Source organism: Apium graveolens, chromosome 1 (assembly GCF_009905375.1).
Source record: "Apium graveolens cultivar Ventura chromosome 1, ASM990537v1, whole genome shotgun sequence".
In the NCBI taxonomy this organism is placed as follows: domain Eukaryota; kingdom Viridiplantae; phylum Streptophyta; class Magnoliopsida; order Apiales; family Apiaceae; genus Apium; species Apium graveolens.
This window is the reverse complement of record NC_133647.1, coordinates 155,404,865-155,427,081: the sequence shown is the minus strand read 5'-3', so window position 1 is coordinate 155,427,081 and position 22,217 is coordinate 155,404,865. Positions and strand designations below refer to the sequence as shown.

Here is a 22,217-nt window from a genome sequence, read left to right as displayed (position 1 = left end):
GTGTCGAAGCATAACTTAAACGAACCAAATTGCATTTTCAATATGAAACAAAAACTTGAAAGAATATTGAAGATTAGAAATTCGTAAAAGCAGTATTTTGACGAACATGTTAATTGCTTTCAAGTGACATTAAAAATACAAGTGTTAGACTTAGAGGTGTTCAGAAAAATGTAAGATTGCTAAGATGGAAAAACAGGCAAACAAAGGCGATTAAAATAATATTAAGAAATCATGTAATGAAAATCACACTATAATAGACAAAACATAGGGAAAAAGGAGACAAAAATGAAAATATAATAAGCTGCAATCAATTCAAAGAATACCTAACATTGTAAAACAAGTAGCCAAAATAATATTTGGTACCTAACAAGAATACCTAGACTTAATACTTATTGTATGACCAAGTGCTTAATACAGAACTTCAATTTTTACTAGAATCAGTGGCCACTGTGGCTAGCCAAGGTGGTGGGAGCATCCCCGTCTGTCCATTTACCGTCTGCAGCAACGGCGGTAGTATTCCATACAAACCTGCTATCTCTTTCAGCGCACCTCCAGAGCCACCACCAGTCGAACTGCCCTCACCACCACCAGTACCAGGTGCCCCTGTCCAGATATTTATCCTTGGTTGCAGCCCACGAACCGCTTCAGAGTTAAGCTGGGCAACGTCCTTGTAGGTTCCATTATAGATCATCAAGTAATCTCTGAGAGATGAGTAGTTCCCTCCCACTTGTTTGAGGAGGTTTCCAACACTGAAGGCTTGTGCTTGTGCTAGTGCTGTCGTACCCTCTGCTTCTTTCAGTTTTGAATAGAGTTCAGCTTCTGCTTCTCGTTGGCGAGCATACATATCAGCATCTGCGCTTGCTTTCTGTGCTTCTGCTTTCCTTTGCGCCTCAAATAGAACTGCTTCAGCTGCTTTCTGTTTCGCATACAGCTTTGTGTTCGTCTCTTGTACCTGTATTACATTACCATATAATAATTATCATACATAAATTCGATTTTATCAAACTATAAGCTCTCTAAAATTTTATCAGAAGTAATAATAACATGGTCGTTTAATTCTATGACGATTTGCACTCTGTTTCAGAAAGAATAGCCTAAAAAGATTTGACAATGCATGTTAAAGTAAGGTCAGGAATTGATCACAAAACAACCAACTTCATATAATTACGAGCAAATAACAGACGAAATAGAAAATTACCTGTATGTCATATTCCATGTTAGCCTTACTGAGATCTTGAGCCCTAAGTTTCTCAGTCATGGTCAAAGCATTCTGCTTCTCCACCTCCATTTGCAGAGCTGCCTCCCTTATGGACGGACACTGCCTTCTGTGCCTCCACCTCTGCCATCCTAGCTGACTGAGACCACATGGCCTTCTTCTTTGCCAACTCTGCATTCGCCTGCTCAACCTCTGCATCCCTCTGATTCTTATATATATGCACTTCCGTCTCGATCCTTATTTCCTCCTTATTGCCCTCTCCTTGCCTCCTGGTTGCCATAATCTTGGATTCTACATCAACCTTGGCTGCATTCTGTAACGTCAATCCTTCTCGTTCCTTGGCTCCTATAGCACCTTTCATCTTGGCCTCCGACACATCTACCTTAGCCTGATTGGCCGCCTCCATCTGAGTCTTCTACCGGGAACATCCACAAGTTGTTTGACATTGGCGTTGTATATATGAAGCCCAAACTGATTAAGTTCAAGCTGAACTTGATCAAACACTTGTTGTTTAAACTGCTTGGTTCCTCTAAAGATTTCATCCATGGTCATCGAAGCAGCGAGAACCCAAGTTTCACCCTCGATAACACCCATGACAAGATCATTGACATGGTTAGAATGTCTGCCATGGGAAGACACAAGTTTAGCGTACAGCATGAGGCTATCATGTGTTAGAAAAATTGGATTTTTAGATCATAGTTTTATTATGTTTTTTATGATAATCCTAAAATCTAATAATTGAAAGTTGTTCCATGACATGTGAACTTAAACTTTCATGTATGGTTTTAAGAATTTTTCTTAATAAAATCCATAGAGATTAGAGTTAAACTTAGTGGTTTGAAAGAGTTTGAATGAAGAGAATGTGTTTTGTCCCACATTGAAAATAAATAAAATAAATAAAGTGGGTATTGGCTTTATATAGTATTACAGGTAGTGTACAAATATTAAGGTGTGTGATGGTGCACTGTGTTCTTGCGTGCTTCACGCGCCGCCGCTGGCTGAGTCACTTTGTAAGTGGGCTTAGTCAGATTCATTGAACCTGAACACTTAACAAATAACTTTGTAACTGATAATATATTCAAATTAAAATTAAATCTGAAATAATGTGCGGGATTAATGAATAAGCTTTTACAATTTTATTTTAAATTCAAATTATCGGTTTTGATTTATCTATTAATTGTACAGTTTAATTCTGATATTAAATGGGGTGGCAGTTTCACTTAGTCTCTACTATAAATAGAGGACTAAGGTTCTGAGTTTTTTACAACACAGCCTTCATTCTTCTTCTCCTCTCTATACTCTCTGCTCTCCCATATTCAGATAGTGGTTTTCCGGCGAAGTGAGGTTCCAGTCGAAATTGAGCTTTCGAGTTGCTGTCAACTCAAAACTCGGAGCTGTTTTATCCTGGAGGAGTTGTTGCATAGCATCCCAACGCAGCCAGGTGGGGGCAACTATCTCTTCAAGAGAAGCCAAGGCTTCGAGCAAGGCCTGGCGACTCAGTTGTGTTTTTTTTTCTTGGTGTTTTTGTATTTGCTGGCAACCATCTTTTCCAGTCACTCTTTCGCTCTGTTAAAGCTATGGTTACGGGTACAATTTATGTTCTCTCTTCGGTATTTCAGTTACTGATTTATTTATTGTTTACCTGCATGCTTTGTTGCGTTAATCGTTATCTTGGCCTTACCTTGCTAAATACAATATATAATTGCATCTATGTTGCTGTAATAGTTAGTATTATTTCCAACATTCTTGAAGAGATAGTTCGTTATATATTATTTAGCGTAATAATGGTTAGGGAAGCTGAGATTCCCCTTTGGTGGTGGTAGTAGTTCTGGTGCAACTGTTGGGGTCATAGATTGGACCACTTATAGTTTTCCACAAGCCGTTGAATTAACTAGTTTACCGGAGAAATTCAACGGTGGCATCGGCTTTTCTCGCTGGCAGAAAAGGATGAAATTGTGGTTGACTATTAAGGGTTTGTGGCCGGTTGTGGAATATGAGAAACCGGTTGTAGATCAAGAGAAGGCTGAGATGGTTAAGGCTTTTGCGAAGTGGGCTGAGAAGGATGGGGTGGCTAGGGCGGCCATTTTGGCTGCTCTAACAAACACTTTATTTGATGTCTATTCTTCTGATGCATACTCCGCAAAACTCTTATGGGAGAAACTGGACCAAACACATAATACTAACTCACAAGGTCTGGAAATATTATGTGGCAAGGTTCCTTGAGTTCAAGCTGGTGAACAATAAGTCCATGACTTAGCAAGTGCATGAGTTCGAGATGATAGTGCATGCTTTGAAGGAGTCTGGAATGGACCTCCCTGAGAAGTTCAAGGTTATGAGCGTGATTGAAAAGTTCCCGAAGTCTTGGGAAGAGTTATCTCTCTCCCTGAAAAGACAGAAAGGAGAGATTACCTGGACCAACCTTATGTTGGACATCTCGGTCCAAGTACAACACAAGTCCAAACAGGGATATGTGATGCCAACTGAGCATGGTACCTCGAAGGTAAACGTAGCAACTATAGGACAGAAAAGGAAGGTTGTTGCTAAGAAAGTTAATAGTAATAAACCTAAGAGTGACGAGGACAAGGCCAAGAAACCCAAGATAAACAAACCATGTTGGTCTTGTGGGCAGGTTGGGCACTGGAGTAAGGACTGTCTTACGAAGAAAGCGAAGAAAACCGAGGTGGTAGCGCAAGCGAATGCTGTGCTTGGAACCGCAAGTGGGCCCGTAGTGAAAATGTTCGTTGGTGAGGCTACGGCTTCTGAAACCGATGTTGACCGGTATGTATCCTACAACCCTGTAATATTTTCTACCTATTTGTCAAATGAATGGTTGATAGATACTGGAGCTAATGTGCATATTTGTGCTGATATTAGTTTATTTGTATCTTATCAACAACGTCATAGCTTTCAAGTACTTGGAATAGGAAACGTGGATCTGAAGTTCCCTTCAGGACGTATAATATCTCTGACTAGAGTGCATCATGTTCACAACATGCGTAGAAATATAATAAGTGGAAGTTGTTTAGTTTCTAGTGGTTTTGAAATTTCTTTCAAGTGTAATAAAGTAGCTCTTATTCATACTGGTATATTTTTTGGCAAGGGTTACTTGTCAAATGGTTTATTTGTTATTAATACTGAACCCGTTTTGGGGAGTTTGAATAATAAAATTATTCCTTCTATTAACTATGTTGAATCCTCGGATATATGGCATGCTAGACTAGGTTCTTAAGAAAATGATGAACTTAGAGTTGATTCCAAAATAAATCATAGAAAAGAATTCTAAATGTCAAGTATGTGTGTCTGCTAAACAAATAAGGAAACCTTTTCATAACATTGTTAGGGATTCAAACTTGTTAGATTTAGTACACACTGATATTTGTGAATTTGGTGGTGTGTTGACCAAGGACCAGTTTAGATATTTCATTACTTTTATAGATGATAGTAGTAGATATTGTTATGTTTATTTACTTAGACATAAGGATGAAGCACTTCGTAAATTCATTATATATAAAACTGAAGTAAAAAAATAAACTAGTAAGTTACTTAAACGATTGAGATCTGATAGAGGTGGTGAGTATACGAGTGACATTTTTAATGAATTTTGTGCAAATAATGGTATAGTTCATGAAGTTACTCCACCATACACACCTGAGTCTAATGGGGTTACTGAACGAAAGAACAGAACATTTAAAGATATGATTAATAGTATGCTAATTAACTCTAGGTTTCCTAAATACATGTGGGGAGAGGCTCTAAATATGGATTGCCATATTTTGAACAGAGTTCCTCTGAAACACATGGATAAGACACCCTTGGAGTTATGGAAAGGCAGGATGACTAGTCTTAAGTATCTTCGTGTGTGGGGGTGCCTTGCTAAGGTATTTGTTCCTGAACACAAGAGAAAGAAACTAGGTCCGAAAACTGTTGACTGTATCTTTCTGGGCTATCTTGAAACCACTACAGCTATGAGATTTTTAGTATTAAAATCTGACATAGATGACATAGTGGAAAACACGATAGTTGAATTTCGAGATGCTACATTCTTTGAGAATGTCTGCCTTATGAAGACTGGAATACCTGAAACAACTTCTGAGGAAGATCCTACTCACACATCGACTTCTATTCCTGATCATGTGAAAAAGATGATAAATGTGGGGGCGGAACCAAGTAGTAGCTCTATTCCTAAGGAAGTAGAGGAACCAAGGAGAAGTAAGCGTGCAAAGATAATTAAGGACTTTGTATGTGATTTTATCACTTACAATGTCGAGGATGAACCTTTAACTTTCCGACAAGCTATGAATTCTTCGGAGTCTAGGCATTGGAAGGGTGTTGTGAATAGTGAAATTGACTCTATTATTTCTAATGGAACATGGGAGTTGGTTGATCTCCCTCCTGGGTGTTCTACTATTGGGTGCAAATGGGTCTTTAAGAGGAAGTTGAACCCCGACGGCTCAATAGATAAGTACAAAGCTAGACTGGTAGCTAAGGGTTTTAAGTAGAGGGAAGGAATTGATTACTTTGATACATACTCTCTAGTTGCTAGGATGGTAACAATCTGAATGCTTATAGCATTGGCTTCCGTCCATGGTCTTATCATCCATCAAATGGATATAAAGATCACTTTTTTTCATGGTGAACTTTAAGAAGAGATTTATATGGACCAGCCCGAGGGATTTGTTGCATCTGGCAGTAAAAGGAAAGTATGTAAGTTGATCAAGTTCATCTATGGCTTGAAACAAGCTCCCAGAGATTGGCATAAAAAGTTTGATGAAACTGTATTGCCATTCAATTATAAGATTAATGAAAGTGACACGTGTGTCTACACTAAAGTTAAAGGTAGTGAGTGTGTTATCCTATGCCTATACGTGGATGACATCTTACTGTTTAGAACCAATATTGATATTATTAACGAGATAAAAGAATTCTTGAAAAGGCACTTTGAAATGAAGGATATAGGTGAGGCTAGTATGATTCTTGGAATCAAACTGATTCAGTCAGCTGAGGGAATAACCTTGACTCAATCTCATTATATAGAGAAATCTATACTTGAGAAATATGGTTATTCACAGTGTAGAATCGCTAGTACACCTTATGATTCTAAAGTTTCCCTTGTCAAGAATACTTCAGGAGTGCCTGTATCTCAGTTAAGGTATTCTCAGATTATTGGGAGTTTGCAGTATCTAGCTAAATGTACTAGACCATATATTTCATATTCCGTGTCTAAGTTGGCTAGATATACAAGCTGTCCAAACAGAACTCATTGGGTCATTGGGATGCTGTTAATAGAGTACTTAGATATCTAAAAGGCACAATGTACCTTAGTTTACACTACAGGAGATTTACTGGTGTGCTTAAAGGGTACAGTGATGCAAGTTGGATAGCTAAGAAGTCTGGTTCCAATGGAGTGACTGGATATGTGTTCACCTTGGCAGGTGGAGCAATATCCTGGAAGTCAAGTAGACAGACTATAGTGACTCGGTCTATATTTGAGGCTGAGTTGTGTGCACTAGATGCCACGGGGATGAAGGCTGAATGGTTACACGGACCTATGTCTGCGATACCTGTAGTAAGCAGACCGCTTCATGCTATTGCTATTCACTGTGATAGTCGAACAGCTATCGACAAGATTAGTAGTAAAAAGAATAATGCTAAAACAAAGAGACACATCCAAGTTAGACTTAAGTCTATAAGGGGTTTAGTGATTGATAGGATTATTGCTATAGAGTTCATAGGAACTGAGAATAATATAGATGATCCTTTGACTAAAGGATTGGAACCTGCAGTGGTCCTCAAGTCAAGGTTGGGGATGGGCTTGTCAACCCATCTTAATTCATCAACAGTGGGAACCCAATACACATGAGAGGAGATCCCTCGAAGTGTATTCAATGTGGTAATAACAAGCTATAAGGATGAGTTAGTAGTACCTTTGCTACATAGATGATACTGTTGTATCTTAGTCTATCCCCTTTAAACCTAGAAGGTACCGACACTGCTAGAAAAGTAAGAGTATTAAAACTCTGAATGGGATCAAGTCATTTGACGAGATAGAGGCAGTATATCTCTGGAGATGCCCAGCTAAGTGAATGTAATTGTGTGGTCGCAATTAGAGGAAAGGGTTATTCCTTGAAGCATTCGATGAACAGGATCGAGACAAGATCATTAATATCTCAAAGCCGTAGATTGGCACCATAGCCGTTGACTTGTCGTCATCTATGGAACATGGTTATACTAAACATATTAAGGAAGGTGAAACATTCCATCTGAATCCGGTAGCCATTGAAGTAGAGGACTTAGGAGGGTTCAAGCCCGGAAGGGTACCGACTCCGAAAAATAAGTCATGATGGAAAACCTGATCGCATTTCTGTATGGATTTGTGGGGGATTGTTAAAAAAATTGGATTTTTAGATCATAGTTTTACTATGCTCTTGATGATAATCCTAAAATCGAAGGATTGGAAGTTGTTCCATGATATGTGAACTTAAACTTTCATGTATGGTTTTAAGAATTTTTCTTAATGAAATCCATAGAGAATTAGAGTTAAACTTAATGGCTTGAAAGAGCTTGAAAAAAGAGAATTTATTTTGTCCCACACTGAAAATAAATAAAGGAGGTATTGGCTTTATATAGTATCACACACATGGGTAGTGTACAACTACTAAGGTGTGTGATGGTGCATTATGTTCTTGTATGCTTCACGCGCACACACGCACACACCGCCCCCCCACCCCGCCACGGCAAGCACCGGACCGGAACGGACCGGGTCGGGTCGAAGGGCGATTTGGGCGAATGTCTCGGTGTCTTGCGTACGTGAGGTGACCTGGGTGAGGATTTTATTTATTTGTGTGATTTAATATTTTAATTAGAATTTATTTATCAGTTTGGGCTGGGTTATAACTGTTGGGCTGGGTTCGGTTTCTGAATTGGGCTGAGTCACTTTGTAAGTGGGCTTAGTCAGATTCATTGAACCTGGATACTTAACAAATAACTTTGTAACTGATAATATATTCAAATTAAAATTAAATCTAAAATAATGTGAGGGACTAATGAATAAGCTGTTATAATTTTATTTTAAATTCAAATTATCAGTTTTGATTTATCTATTAATTGTACAATTTAATTCTAATATTAAATGGGGTGGCAGTTTCACTTAGTCTCTACTATAAATAGAGGACTAAGGTTCTGAGTTTTTTACAACACAGCCTTCATTCTTCTTCTCCTCTCTATACTCTCTGCTCTCCCATATTTATATAGTGATTTCCCAACGAAGTGAGGTTCCAGTCAAAGTTGAGCTTTCGAGGTGCTGTCAACTCAAAGCTCGGAGCTGTTTTATCCTGGAGAATTGTTGCATAGCATCCCAACGCATCCAGGTGGGGGCAACTATCTCTTCAAGAGCAGTCAGGGCTTCGAGCAAGGCCTGGCGACTCAGCTGTATTTTTTTTCTTGGTGTTTTTGTATCTACTGGCTACCATATTTTCCAGTCACTCTTTCGCTCTGTTAAACTATGGTTATCGGTACAATTTCTGTTCTCTCTTCGGTATTTCAGTTACTGACTTGTTTATTGTTTACCTACATGCTTTATTACGTTAACCGTTATGTAATATCCGGGATATAACGTGTAATTATTTTTTTACTATTAAATAATTAATATGTCTGTTCAGTATCTATTCTGTGAGTTAATTGTTAAGTGATATATGTACTTGAATATTCAAAAATAATATTAATTGAGTATTTTAATTTTTATATGTCCAAAATAAAATATAGATAATTGTTATATCTTCCTAATTATTTTTATGTTGATTTATAGATTTATAAGAATCATATGAAATTTTTAAAATCTTTTTCCGGGTAATTAAAATCTATTTTATAAAAACGGGAACCAACCGACGTCAATCGTTTTTACGTTTTTGGAACCCGAAACTCTTCCGAGAACTCCTTCCTAACCTAATTGTAATATTCCGAGCATTTTCCATATTTCGACTTTTTCGATCCGGCGTACGGTTTGTCCTGCGCGGGTCCCGGCACAACATTTTCGATACAATATTCGTTTCGGTAAATTAATAAAACCCGTATTTTCGATAAACGGGAGCTTTTTATTAAACTATCCCAATTATCACTTCGTAGTACGTGTAACTGGGTGCTGAGACCAAGACCGCAGTACAAGTTGTACTGATTTGGATAATTATCCCGAAAACCGATACCGTTTGGATCAGTTTTTATAAATAAACGTACCATTTTATATCCGGAATGATCCAACGGGATACTAATTTTCCGTAATTATAAATAGCCTTTTACCGTATTTTATTTCGTATCAAAATCATTTGCAGACAGATAAATATATAATTTTACAGAGAAAAATCATATATTCATAAACCTTTCTGAGAATCAAACCACAAATTCAAGGCGTTAGTGAAATCCGTTTGAAAAGTTGGAGTAACCGATTTGAAGGTTTCAAGGAGTACTATCAGATTCTAAGCTTTGTTTCACTGCAGAATCAAAGGTTGAATTTCTAAAAATTTAATTATTTTCGAATTTATTTTATTAAAAATATGAATTTTTGTTCGGATGATTGTTTGTATGATTTGATGATTGCATGTTGTAGAGCTTGTTTTCCTGATGATTTTCATATGTCATACGTCTGATTTGGAGTTCAATAACATGTTCAAATTTGAGTTTGATTTTCGAATTTTAAAATTAGGGTTTATAACCCGTATGAATGTTCTTAATTGAAATTTGGGGGTTTCTTATTCTGTGATAGATTGATGTTGTGATATAGTGGGTTGTGTTCTCTGTGAAATTAGCAATCCAGTCGTATAAGTTTCATGAACCAACGAGGTCTGTAGAGAAGGGAGTTGTGTTTTGAAGTTTTCCGATGTTCGCCGGAAACTGGAAAATTTCACGGCCAAATTCCGGCCAACTCAGGGATTGTTAGGTTGTTTTGATTGCATGGTTGTGTTCCTGGTGTTATGTAGATGTGATATGGAGCTTGTGGCAAGGTGAGGAGGCCGGAATCGTGTTCTCCGGCCACCCCTGTGTTTTCCGGCGACTGGACTGTAAAAATTGCAGTTTGGTCCCTGAAGTTTTGGGGACGATGCAGTTTGGTCCCTGTAGTTTCCAGACTTTGTAAAAATAGGATTCCTGTTTTAAAAATATTTAAAAATCATATTTCTCATTTATTTTTATTATAAAAATTCGTTTTTAATTTCTGAAAATTCTAAAAATTATTATTTTAATTCCGAAAATTATTTTTAATTCACAAATAAATCTGAATTAATTATTTAATTAATTTCAGTTAATTTTTAATTGACTAATTAGTCAATTAATTCGAAAATTAATTGATTAATTGATTTAATTAATTATTAATTGATTTTTAATTAATTATTTAATTAGATTTAATTATTAAAAATGATTTAAAAATTCTGAAAAATAGTTTCGAGCTTTAAAATATTATTCTAAATTATTTTCAAGGCTCGATAATTATTCTAAAATTGTTTCGGAGCCAGAATTGGCCAACCGAACCCTGTTTATTAAACCGAAATTGATCCAACGACCCATTTTAATTCCGAAAAATGTTTTAAAAATTATTTTAAATACCCGAAAGCACATTTATGACCTAAGACTTCTTTATAAATGATATGTCATTGATTACGTGATGTATTAAGTGTTATACGTGACATGTTGTTTGACTATCGGTCTATATATGCGGTGTTTACTTCGTTATTGCGTAGATTTCAATCCATTAATCGGATTTGGGTAAAACGAAGGGTAGATAGAAGTGTGCGTTGAATAGAATCTTGTGAGTTGATGATTGATAAATGTTTATGATATGTGAGCAGAAGAGGCAAGGCGTAGGAAAGGGAAACAGATAGTTGAGGAATAAGACGATTGTGATTGGAAGCGAGTACAGAGTAGTGAGCTAATACCAGGCAAGTGTTCTGAACTTTCTCGAGATATTGAAATTCTTGATAGTCTTGTTGACATTGCAAGTGCTTTGAGGCACGGAAACCTAAACCCTGATTTCAGTTATTGTTCTTGAGCCATGAACCATATTCTTTCTAAGCCATTGATTATTGTAAACCCAAACTCGAACCTCAAATATACGATACTATTCCATAAATACATGCAAACAAAATCCCAAACACTGAACTGAATTACTTGTACATTCAACCATTGTATCCTATGCTTTGAGAGCCCAAATCTTTGAAACCCTGAAATATTGATTCTTTTGTTATCCAATTCTTTCATTACCCAGCATTCAAGCTTTTAAACTACTTTATTGATCCTTACAAAGATTGAAACCCTTTCATTGTTAAACACTCATTGTTGTTAATGATTTTGGTTATTGTTTATTATTGCATATTCTGTTATTATGTTAGAATTGGATTGTTTTTTATAAAATTGTGGACCAGATTCATGGTCAGACCATATAATGGTCAAGTTAGGCCAATGTGTGCCTTGGATCCAGTAGTTAGAGCAATGCTGTGTGCCTTGCTCGGGGTTAGTGCGTGACTGATCAGCAGCCTAACCTTGGTTTTTAAATTAAAAGTATATTATCCAATTCTGAATCATAATCCAATGTTCACTTGATATCATAATCATAGTCACCTGATGATCATTATTCTCAGTTTTGTTATTGTGACTTGCTGAGCTAGTTAGCTCATTTGTGCGATGTTGTTTATATTCTTTCCAGTTAAAAAGGAACCAGTTGGTAGCGAGGATCCCCAGTCCAGCGCGAGAGCTAGGGGTTCAGGTTGAGGAAGTTGAACTAGTAGGCTTCTTTTGGGATAATTTAAGTTTGTAATAATGTTTGATACTCAGTGTGAGTTTGAAATAGTTGGGATTTGAACGGTTTGTAATATATTAGTGTGTTGGCTTGTGTGCATACTTTAACCTGTTGCGGTCCGTGGTGGTTGATAAGTAGGGTCACTGCATATATTATTATTATCTTTATCTTGGATATAAGCAGGTTATAATTAAGGTGTGTGTGTGGACCCCAAACTTCTGACCCGGGTTTGGAGGGCGCCACAGGTTGGTATTAGAGCTACAGGTTATAAGTCACTGACACAAGCCTAGGTTAACGGGAATGGGTAGAGGGTTAAGATTAGAAGTAAGGCATAGGATGAGAGAACGTTGAGAGGGTGAGTGCTTCTGTATATCAGGTATTAGTATAGTTTGCGAGATTCTTATATTACGATATGATTTCAGATAGCAGAGATGGCCGACTCTTTTATTCCTGTATCAGCTGATCATTCAGAGCCTTCAGTTGGAGTGCCGTTTTCGGATCCACGTCCTGTTATTCCACCAGCATTGGCTATTCTACCTCCACCGGTGTTGCAGCCCGTACCACTGCAGGCTATTCCACCTCCAGGCGTGAGGCCACCTATCAGAGGACCCCCACCTGCGGATTCAGGATTTACTAGTCATTCAGTCACGGGAGTACCTTTCCAGTTCTCTTCCTATCCTGTCCCATATCATCAGTTTGAGGCTTGCCTTATGGAGCAGCGATTCCTACAGGGTCAGATCCAGGAGTTATTGCATATCATGCGTACCAGAGAGATGGGGAGTGGTGAGAGGCGACTTAGAGAGAGGCTCCAGGCGTTTCGTAGAGCAGCTGCTGTGAGGATTGCTGAGGCTACACATGAGGACATCACCCCTGATTTCCTAGTCGAGTGGGCTAAGTGGGTTCTAGAGGAGCTTGAGGAGATAGGAGGTCCAGATTTGCCATGAGCCAGAGATTCAGAGATGGAGATGCTGAGAAGTGTTGTTATGGTTATATAGTATGTACAGTAGTGTGTAGTGTGTATCAGTAGACTTTTGAGTTGTATTTATAGACTAGCTATTCTGACTAGTGAGTAAGTTGTTGTACCTTTTTGCTTTTACCTTCGAAGCGTCTTTACGCTTGTACTACCCTAAAACCTTTGATCTATATATATCAGTACCTTTTTCCTTTCCAGCACTGTCATTTATTTTATTGCACCTGTTTTACTTTACCTTATTTATTGCACCAGTTATACCCTGTGATACCATGTACCCTGTTTTCCATAACTGTTTATATTCTGTAAAGAAGCATGCAATTTACTTAGTTACAACTATTTTCAAAAAGAGATATTCCTGTTTTACAAAACTTTTCTTTTATGCAAATATTTGATTTAAAAGCTAAATAAATTGATTGATTCTTTACAGAAAATGCCTCCTAAAAGAAATACCCGCACCAACACCAGAAATGAAGAAACCAACAACAACAACAATCAAGATGATACAAACCGAATGTGAACCCAGGACCTATGGACCCAGCAGTAGCCCAGATTCTTCAAATCTTGGCTCAACAAACAGTTCACCTAGCACAACAACAACAAAGACAGACCAATCCCCAGGTAACCTTCAAAACTTTTCAGGCAATAAACCCACCAGAATTCAAGGGTTCCTTAGAGCCAATTGAAGCAAATGTTTGGTTAAAGGAAATAGAGAAGGCATTTGCCTTAGTGAAAGTGAAGGAGGAACAGAAGATTGAGTTTGCAAGTTATTATCTGAAGAATGAAGCCACCTATTGGTGGGAGATGGTGAAGACATTGGAAGGTACAGATGTTATTACTTGGGAAAGGTTCAAGGAATTGTTTCTAGAAAAGTATTTTCCTCAGTTTGTTCAGGATCAAATGGAGCTGAAGTTTTTAGAGTTAAAGCAAGGGAATATGTCGGTAACAGATTATGAGGGGAAGTTTGAGGAATTGTCAAGGTATGTGCCGTCGTATGTTGATACTGATAGAAAGAAAGCTAAGAGATTCCAGCAAGGCTTGAAGCCATGGATCAGAGGGAAGGTAGCTATTTTTGAATTGGAGACTTATGCAGGAGTAGTACAGAAGGCTATGATCGCAGAGACAGAGAGTGAGATGTTCCAGAAAGATAAGGAAAGCAAGAAAAGGAAAGTTGAGGGAAGTGAGGGTCAGTCACAAACAGGGAAGTTTCCAAACTTCAAGAAGGGCAAGTTCCAGCCAGGAAGAAATTTTAATTTCAGAAGACAAAATGCAGGAGACGGAGGACAGGGCAATCGTCCAGCTAATGTAAATCAGCCGAATCAGTTGAGATTAACTTTTCCAGATTGTCAAATTTGTGGAAAGAAGCATGGAGGAGTTTGTAACAAGTTGAATGTGGTATGTTTTAAATGCAACCAGAAAGGGCACTATTCAAGGGAGTGCCGAAATCAGCCAGCAAATAAGGATCAGCCTATCCGGAATCCAGCAGTGAAGGTTCCAGCCATTGGATTTACATGCTTTAAATGTGGGAAGCCAGGACATATGGCCAGGGATTGCAAGACACCAGCCCCAGTCAATAATGCATTGAGGATTATGGGATCTACCCCAACCGTGAATGAGACTCCAAGGTCTAGAGTTTTTGACATGTCAGTGAAGGATGCTATCCAGGATACGGATGTCGTGGCAGGTACGCTTAATATGAATTCTTTATGTGCCAAAGTGTTAATAGATTCGGGAGCAACTCGATCGTTTGTTTCACAAGACTTTGTTAGTAAATTAAATTGTCCAGTTGAATGCTTAAATGAAATAATGACTGTGGAATTAGCAAATCAAGAACGTGTAACTGTGAACCAAGTTTGTGGAAATTGTGAGGTTGAGATTTCTGGTAGTAAGTTTTGTGTAGATTTGATACCATTTAAGTTAGGAGAATTTGATGTAATATTAGGGATGGATTGGTTATCTAAGCATGATGCTCAGATAGATTGTCGGAATAAGAAAGTAATGGTGAAAATGCCAGACGAAAGAATAGTAACGTTCAAAGGTCAGAAACAAGTAAAGAAGTTCTTAACAATGATTCAAGCCAAGAAATTATTACGGCAAGGATGTGAGCATTTCGTAGCATATGTAATCGACAGGAGTCAGGAGCCAGCAAAACTTGAAGATATTCCAGTAGTGAATGAATTTCCAGACGTATTTCCCGACGAATTACCAGGACTTCCTCCAGATAGAGAAATTGAATTTGCGATCGACTTAGAACCTGGAACAGAACCGGTGTCCAAAGCCCCGTACAGAATGGCGCCTGTTGAGATGAAGGAGCTAGCAAGGCAATTGCAAGAATTGTTAGAAAAAGGAGTAATTAGACCCAGCGTATCCCCGTGGGGAGCCCCGGTATTATTTGTCAAGAAGAAAGATGGAAGCATGAGACTGTGCATTGACTATAGGGAGCTCAATAAGCTGAAAATCAAAAACAAGTATCCGTTACCCAGAATCGATGATTTGTTTGACCAATTGAAGGGAGCCAAGTATTTCTCCAAAATTGATTTAAGATCGGGATATCATCAACTAAAGATCAAGTCAGAGGATATACCAAAGACAGCTTTCAGAACAAGGTATGGGCATTATGAATTTCTAGTGATGTCTTTTGGATTGACCAACGCCCCAGCAGCATTTATGGACCTGATGAATAGAATTTTCAAAGAGTATTTGGATAAGTTTGTTATTGTGTTTATAGACGATATTTTAATCTATTCCAAAATGAAAGAGGATCATGCGGAACATGTGAGAACGGCTTTGGAGATTTTAAGGAAGAAGAAGTTATATGCTAAACTGTCGAAGTGTGAGTTTTGGCTACAGGAAGTTCAGTTCTTAGGACACATAGTCAGTAATGAAGGGATCAAAGTGGACCCGGCAAAGATTGAAGCAATTACGAATTGGGAGAGACCGAGAACACCCACTGAGGTAAGAAGTTTCCTAGGATTGGCGGGATATTATCGTCGATTTGTTCAGAATTTCTCAAGGATTGCCACATCATTAACAAAGCTTACACGAAAGAATGAAAAGTTTATATGGAACGACAAGTGCGAAGAAAGTTTTCAAGAATTGAAGCAGAGATTAATCACGGCACCTGTTTTGTCACTTCCAGACGATCAAGGGAATTTCGTAATTTATAGCGATGCTTCTCATAAAGGACTAGGATGTGTTCTTATGCAGCACGACAAGGTGATTGCTTATGCGTCAAGACAATTGAAACCACACGAACAGAAATACCCTACTCATGATTTGGAGCTAGCAGCCATAGTTTTTGCTTTGAAGATTTGGAGACATTATTTGTATGGAGAAAAGTGTGAGATTTTCACGGATCACAAAAGTTTGAAATATATATTTACCCAGAAGGAACTTAATATGAGGCAAAGGAGATGGTTAGAATTGATCAAGGATTATGATTGCTCGATTAATTATCATCCCGGTAAGGCGAACGTTGTAGCAGATGCGTTAAGTCGGAAGGAAAGGTTAAATGTGTTATCTGTACCTGAAGAAATATATAAAGAATTTCAGAAATTAGAATTGGAGGTTAGAATTTGCAAGCATGAGGAAGCAAAAGTATACAGTATGATTTTCCACCCGGAGTTATTGGAGAAAATAAAGAAATGCCAGAAAGAGGTAATGGATCAAGATATAAATAGTTTGATAGGTGAGGAATTATGCACGCAACAAGATGATCAAGGTATTCTTAGGTTTTCTTCAAGAGTTTGGATTCCACCAGTGACGGAGTTAAAGAATGAAATTTTACAAGAAGCACATAGTTCAAGATATTCCATCCATCCAGGGAGTACCAAAATGTACAGAGATTTAAAGAAGAATTATTGGTGGCCAAATATGAAGAGGGAAATTGCGGAATGGGTTAGCAAATGTTATACTTGTCAGAGAGTTAAAGCAGAGCATCAGAGACCAAGCGGATTGCTACAGCCATTGGAGATTCCAGAATGGAAGTGGGAACATATTACCATGGATTTCATAGTTGGATTACCAAGGACAAGGGCTAATAATGATGCCATTTGGGTTATAGTGGATAGACTTACCAAGTCAGCTCATTTTCTGCCTATAAATGAAAGATTTTCGCTCGACAAGTTAGTCCATATGTACCTAAAAGAAATTGTAGTTCGTCATGGAGTTCCAGTGTCTATCGTATCTGATCGAGATCCAAGGTTTAATTCAAGATTTTGGAAGAGTTTTCAAGAATGTTTGGGAACAAAATTGAATATGAGTACGGCCTATCACCCGCAGACGGACGGCCAAAGTGAAAGAACAATCCAGACAATCGAGGACATGCTACGTGTTTGTGCTATTGATTTCAAAGGAAGTTGGGACGAGCATTTACCCCTGGTAGAATTTGCTTATAACAACAGTTACCACGCCAGCATTGGGATGCCACCTTATGAAGCCCTTTATGGACGCAAATGTAGATCTCCATTATATTGGGACGAAGTAGGAGAACGCAAAATACTCGGACCTGAATTGGTACAGCAGACAAAGGAAGTTGTTGAACTTATCCAGAAAAGATTAATAGCCGCACAAAATCGTCAGAGGAAATATGCAGACCAGTCAAGGAAAGACATGGAATTTGAAGAAGGGAGCTTAGTATTATTGAAAGTATCACCGTGGAAAGGACTAACGAGGTTTGGGAAGAAAGGGAAGCTAAGCCCAAGATATGTCGGACCTTTTGAGATCCTAAAGAGCGTTGACAAAGTCGCTTACGAATTGGCGTTACCTCCGCACATGGAGCACATTCACAATGTTTTTCATGTATCGATGCTCAAGAAATATAATCCAGACTCCAGGCATGTAATAGAATATGAGCCAATAGAGTTTCAGGCAGATTTATCATATGTAGAGAATCCAATAAGGATTTTAGTGGAAAGAGAGAAAGTATTAAGGAATAAAGTGATAAAGTTAGTAAGAGTATTGTGGAGAAACCCAAAGGTTGAAGAGTCAACCTGGGAGTTAGAAAGTGATATGAGAGAAAAGTACCCTCATTTGTTTTCTTAGGAGATTCTGAGGACAGAATCCTTTTAAGGGGGGAAGGATGTAATATCCGGGATATAACGTGTAATTATTTTTTTACTATTAAATAATTAATATGTGTGTTCAGTATCTATTCTGTGAGTTAATTGTTAAGTGATATATGTACTTGAATATTCAAAAATAATATTAATTGAGTATTTTAATTTTTATATGTCCAAAATAAAATATAGATAATTGTTATATCTTCCTAATTATTTTTATGTTGATTTATAGATTTATAAGAATCATATGAAATTTTTAAAATCTTTTTCCGGGTAATTAAAATCTATTTTATAAAAATGGGAACCAACCGACGTCAATCGTTTTTACGTTTTTGGAACCCAAAACTCTTCCGAGAACTCCTTCCTAACCTAATTGTAATATTCCGAGCATTTTCCATGTTTCGACTTTTTCGATCCGGCGTACGGTTTGTCCTGCGCGGGTCCCGGCACAACATTTTCGATACAATATTCGTTTCGGTAAATTAATAAAACCCGTATTTTCGATAAACGGGAGCTTTTTATTAAACTATCCCAATTATCACTTCGTAGTACGTGTAACTGGGTGCTGAGACCAAGACCGCAGTACAAGTTGTACTGATTTGGATAATTATCCCGAAAACCGATACCGTTTGGATCAGTTTTTATAAATAAACGTACCATTTTATATCCGGAATGATCCAACGGGATACTAATTTTCCGTAATTATAAATAGCCTTTTACCGTATTTTATTTCGTATCAAAATCATTTGCAGACAGATAAATATATAATTTTACAGAGAAAAATCATATATTCATAAACCTTTCTGAGAATCAAACCACAAATTCAAGGCGTTAGTGAAATCCGTTTGAAAAGTTAGAGTAACCGATTTGAAGGTTTCAAGGAGTACTATCAGATTCTAAGCTTTGTTTCACTGCAGAATCAAAGGTTGAATTTCTAAAAATTTAATTATTTTCGAATTTATTATATTAAAAATATGAATTTTTGTTCGGATGATTGTTTGTATGATTTGATGATTGCATGTTGTAGAGCTTGTTTTCCTGATGATTTTCATATGTCATACGTCTGATTTGGAGTTCAATAACATGTTCAAATTTGAGTTTGATTTTCGAATTTTAAAATTAGGGTTTATAACCCGTATGAATGTTCTTAATTGAAATTTGGGGGTTTCTTATTCTGTGATAGATTGATGTTGTGATATAGTGGGTTGTGTTCTCTGTGAAATTAGCAATCCAGTCGTATAAGTTTCATGAACCAACGAGGTCTGTAGAGAAGGGAGTTGTGTTTTGAAGTTTTCCGATGTTCGCCGGAAACTGGAAAATTTCACGGCCAAATTTCGGCCAACTCAGGGATTGTTAGGTTGTTTTGATTGCATGGTTGTGTTCCTGGTGTTGTGTAGATGTGATCTGTAGCTTGTGGCAAGGTGAGGAGGCCGGAATCGTGTTCTCCGGCCACCCCTGTGTTTTCCGGCGACTGGACTGTAAAAATTGCAGTTTAGTCCCTGAAGTTTTGGGGACGATGCAGTTTGGTCCCTGTAGTTTCCAGACTTTGTAAAAATAGGATTCCTGTTTTAAAAATGTTTAAAAATCATATTTCTCATTTATTTTTATTATAAAAATTCGTTTTTAATTTCTGAAAATTCTAAAAATTATTATTTTAATTCCGAAAATTATTTTTAATTCACAAATAAATCTGAATTAATTATTTAATTAATTTCAGTTAATTTTTAATTAAATAATTAGTCAATTAATTTGAAAATTAATTGATTAATTGATTTAATTAATTATTAATTGATTTTTAATTAATTATTTAATTAGATTTAATTATTAAAAATGATTTAAAAATTCTGAAAAATAGTTTCGAGCTTTAAAATATTATTCTAAATTATTTTCAAGGCTCGATAATTATTCTAAAATTGTTTCGGAGCCAGAATTGGCCAACCGAACCCTGTTTATTAAACCGAAATTGATCCAACGACCCATTTTAATTCCGAAAAATATTTTAAAAATTATTTTAAATACCCGAAAGTACATTTATGACCTAAGACTTCTTTATAAATGATATGTCATTGATTACGTGATGTATTAAGTGTTATACGTGACATGTTGTTTGACTATCGGTCTATATATGCGGTGTTTACTTCGTTATTGCATAGATTTCAATCCGTTAATCGGATTTGGGTAAAACGAAGGGTAGATAGAAGTGTGCGTTGAATAGAATCTTGTGAGTTGATGATTGATAAATGCTTATGATATGTGAGCAGAAGAGGCAAGGCGTAGGAAAGGGAAACAGATAGTTGAGGAATAAGACGATTGTGATTGGAAGCGAGTACAGAGTAGTGAGCTAATACCAGGCAAGTGTTCTGAACTTTCTCGAGATATTGAAATTCTTGATAGTCTTGTTGACATTGCAAGTGCTTTGAAGCACGGAAACCTAAACCCTGATTTCAGTTATTGTTCTTGAGCCATGAACCATATTCTTTCTAAGCCATTGATTATTGTAAACCCAAACTCGAACCTCAAATATACGATACTATTCCATAAATACATGCAAACAAAATCCCAAACACTGAACTGAATTACTTGTACATTCAACCATTGTATCCTATGCTTTGAGAGCCCAAATCTTTGAAACCCTGAAATATTGGTTCTTTTGTTATCCAATTCTTTCATTACCCAGCATTCAAGCTTTTAAACTACTTTATTGATCCTTACAAAGATTGAAACCCTTTCATTGTTAAACACTCATTGTTGTTAATGATTCTGGTTATTGTTTATTATTGCATATTCTGTTATTATGTTAGAATTGGATTGTTTTTTATAAAATTGTGGACCAGATTCGTGGTCAGACCATATAATGGTCAAGTTAGGCCAATGTGTGCCTTGGATCCAGTAGTTAGAGCAATGCTGTGTGCCTTGCTCGGGGTTAGTGCGTGACTGATCAGCAGCCTAACCTTGGTTTTAAATTAAAAGTATATTATCCAATTCTGAATCATAATCCAATGTTCACTTGATATCATAATCATAGTCACCTGATGATCATTATTCTCAGTTTTGTTATTGTGACTTGCTGAGCTAGTTAGCTCATTTGTGCGATGTTGTTTATATTCTTTCCAGTTAAAAAGGAACCAGTTGGTAGCGAGGATCCCCAGTCCAGCGCGAGAGCTAGGGGTTCAGGTTGAGGAAGTTGAACTAGTAGGCTTCTTTTGGGATAATTTAAGTTTGTAAAAGTTTGTAATAATGTTTGATACTCAGTGTGAGTTTGAAATAGTTGAGATTTGAACGGTTTGTAATATATTAGTGTGTTGGCTTGTGTGCATACTTTAACCTGTTGCGGTCCGTGGTGGTTGATAAGTAGGGTCACTGCATATATTATTATTATCTTTATCTTGGATATAAGCAGGTTATAATTAAGGTGTGTGTGGACCCCAAAACTTCTGACCCGGGTTTGGAGGGCGCCACACGTTATCTTGGCCTTACCTTGCTAACTACAATATATAATTGCCTCTATGTTGCTGTAATAGTTAGTATTATTTCCAACATCATGATCATCAACACGTGGACCGATGGTGAAAACAGCCGGGAGCACGAATGGCAGTTTTTTAGCACTCATAGCTTGCACATTGAAGTTATAGTTAACGGGAGAGATGTCAAATTTGACGCATTTTTGGAATGGGTAAATATATTTTTTCCTTGTAAGTTTACTTCGTTGATAAAAAGACCAGTAATGGCCAAGTACTCAGAAGGGCCAACAACCTTATACATCATGGTGACTATTATAACTTAATAGTAATTTGACAATGGCAGAAAGTTTATGTAAAATAAAATAAAAGCACGCAGATGCAGATGTATATATAGGAGATTCACCCAGCCTCGACCATTCATACTCCTATATGCATTCAAAGAATATAGGGGGGTTCTACTCCGATTTGAATTCATCTCCATGTGTTAGTAGTGCCCGGGCAGCCTTTATTTGATTACAATGTTGTTTCAATTTGTTTTTATTATTAATAATTTTTTGATATCAACAAATATACATATATTGAATTAAATCATTTTTCGGCGAGGTATATAATATAATTAAGTACAAGAATATCTTGTCATATTCTATCTACGATTTTATCATACCCTCAAAAAAGATTCTACGATTTTATCATTATATCATATTTTGATATTTAAATTATATTAGAACAA

At 37.0% G+C, this 22,217-nt stretch overlaps 1 pseudogene; it reads right to left on the bottom strand.

The window, feature by feature from the left end:
* Positions 1-421: 421 nt before the first annotated feature.
* LOC141708371 (flotillin-like protein 3) lies at positions 422-21,791 on the bottom strand (annotated as a pseudogene).
* Positions 21,792-22,217: the final 426 nt, after the last annotated feature.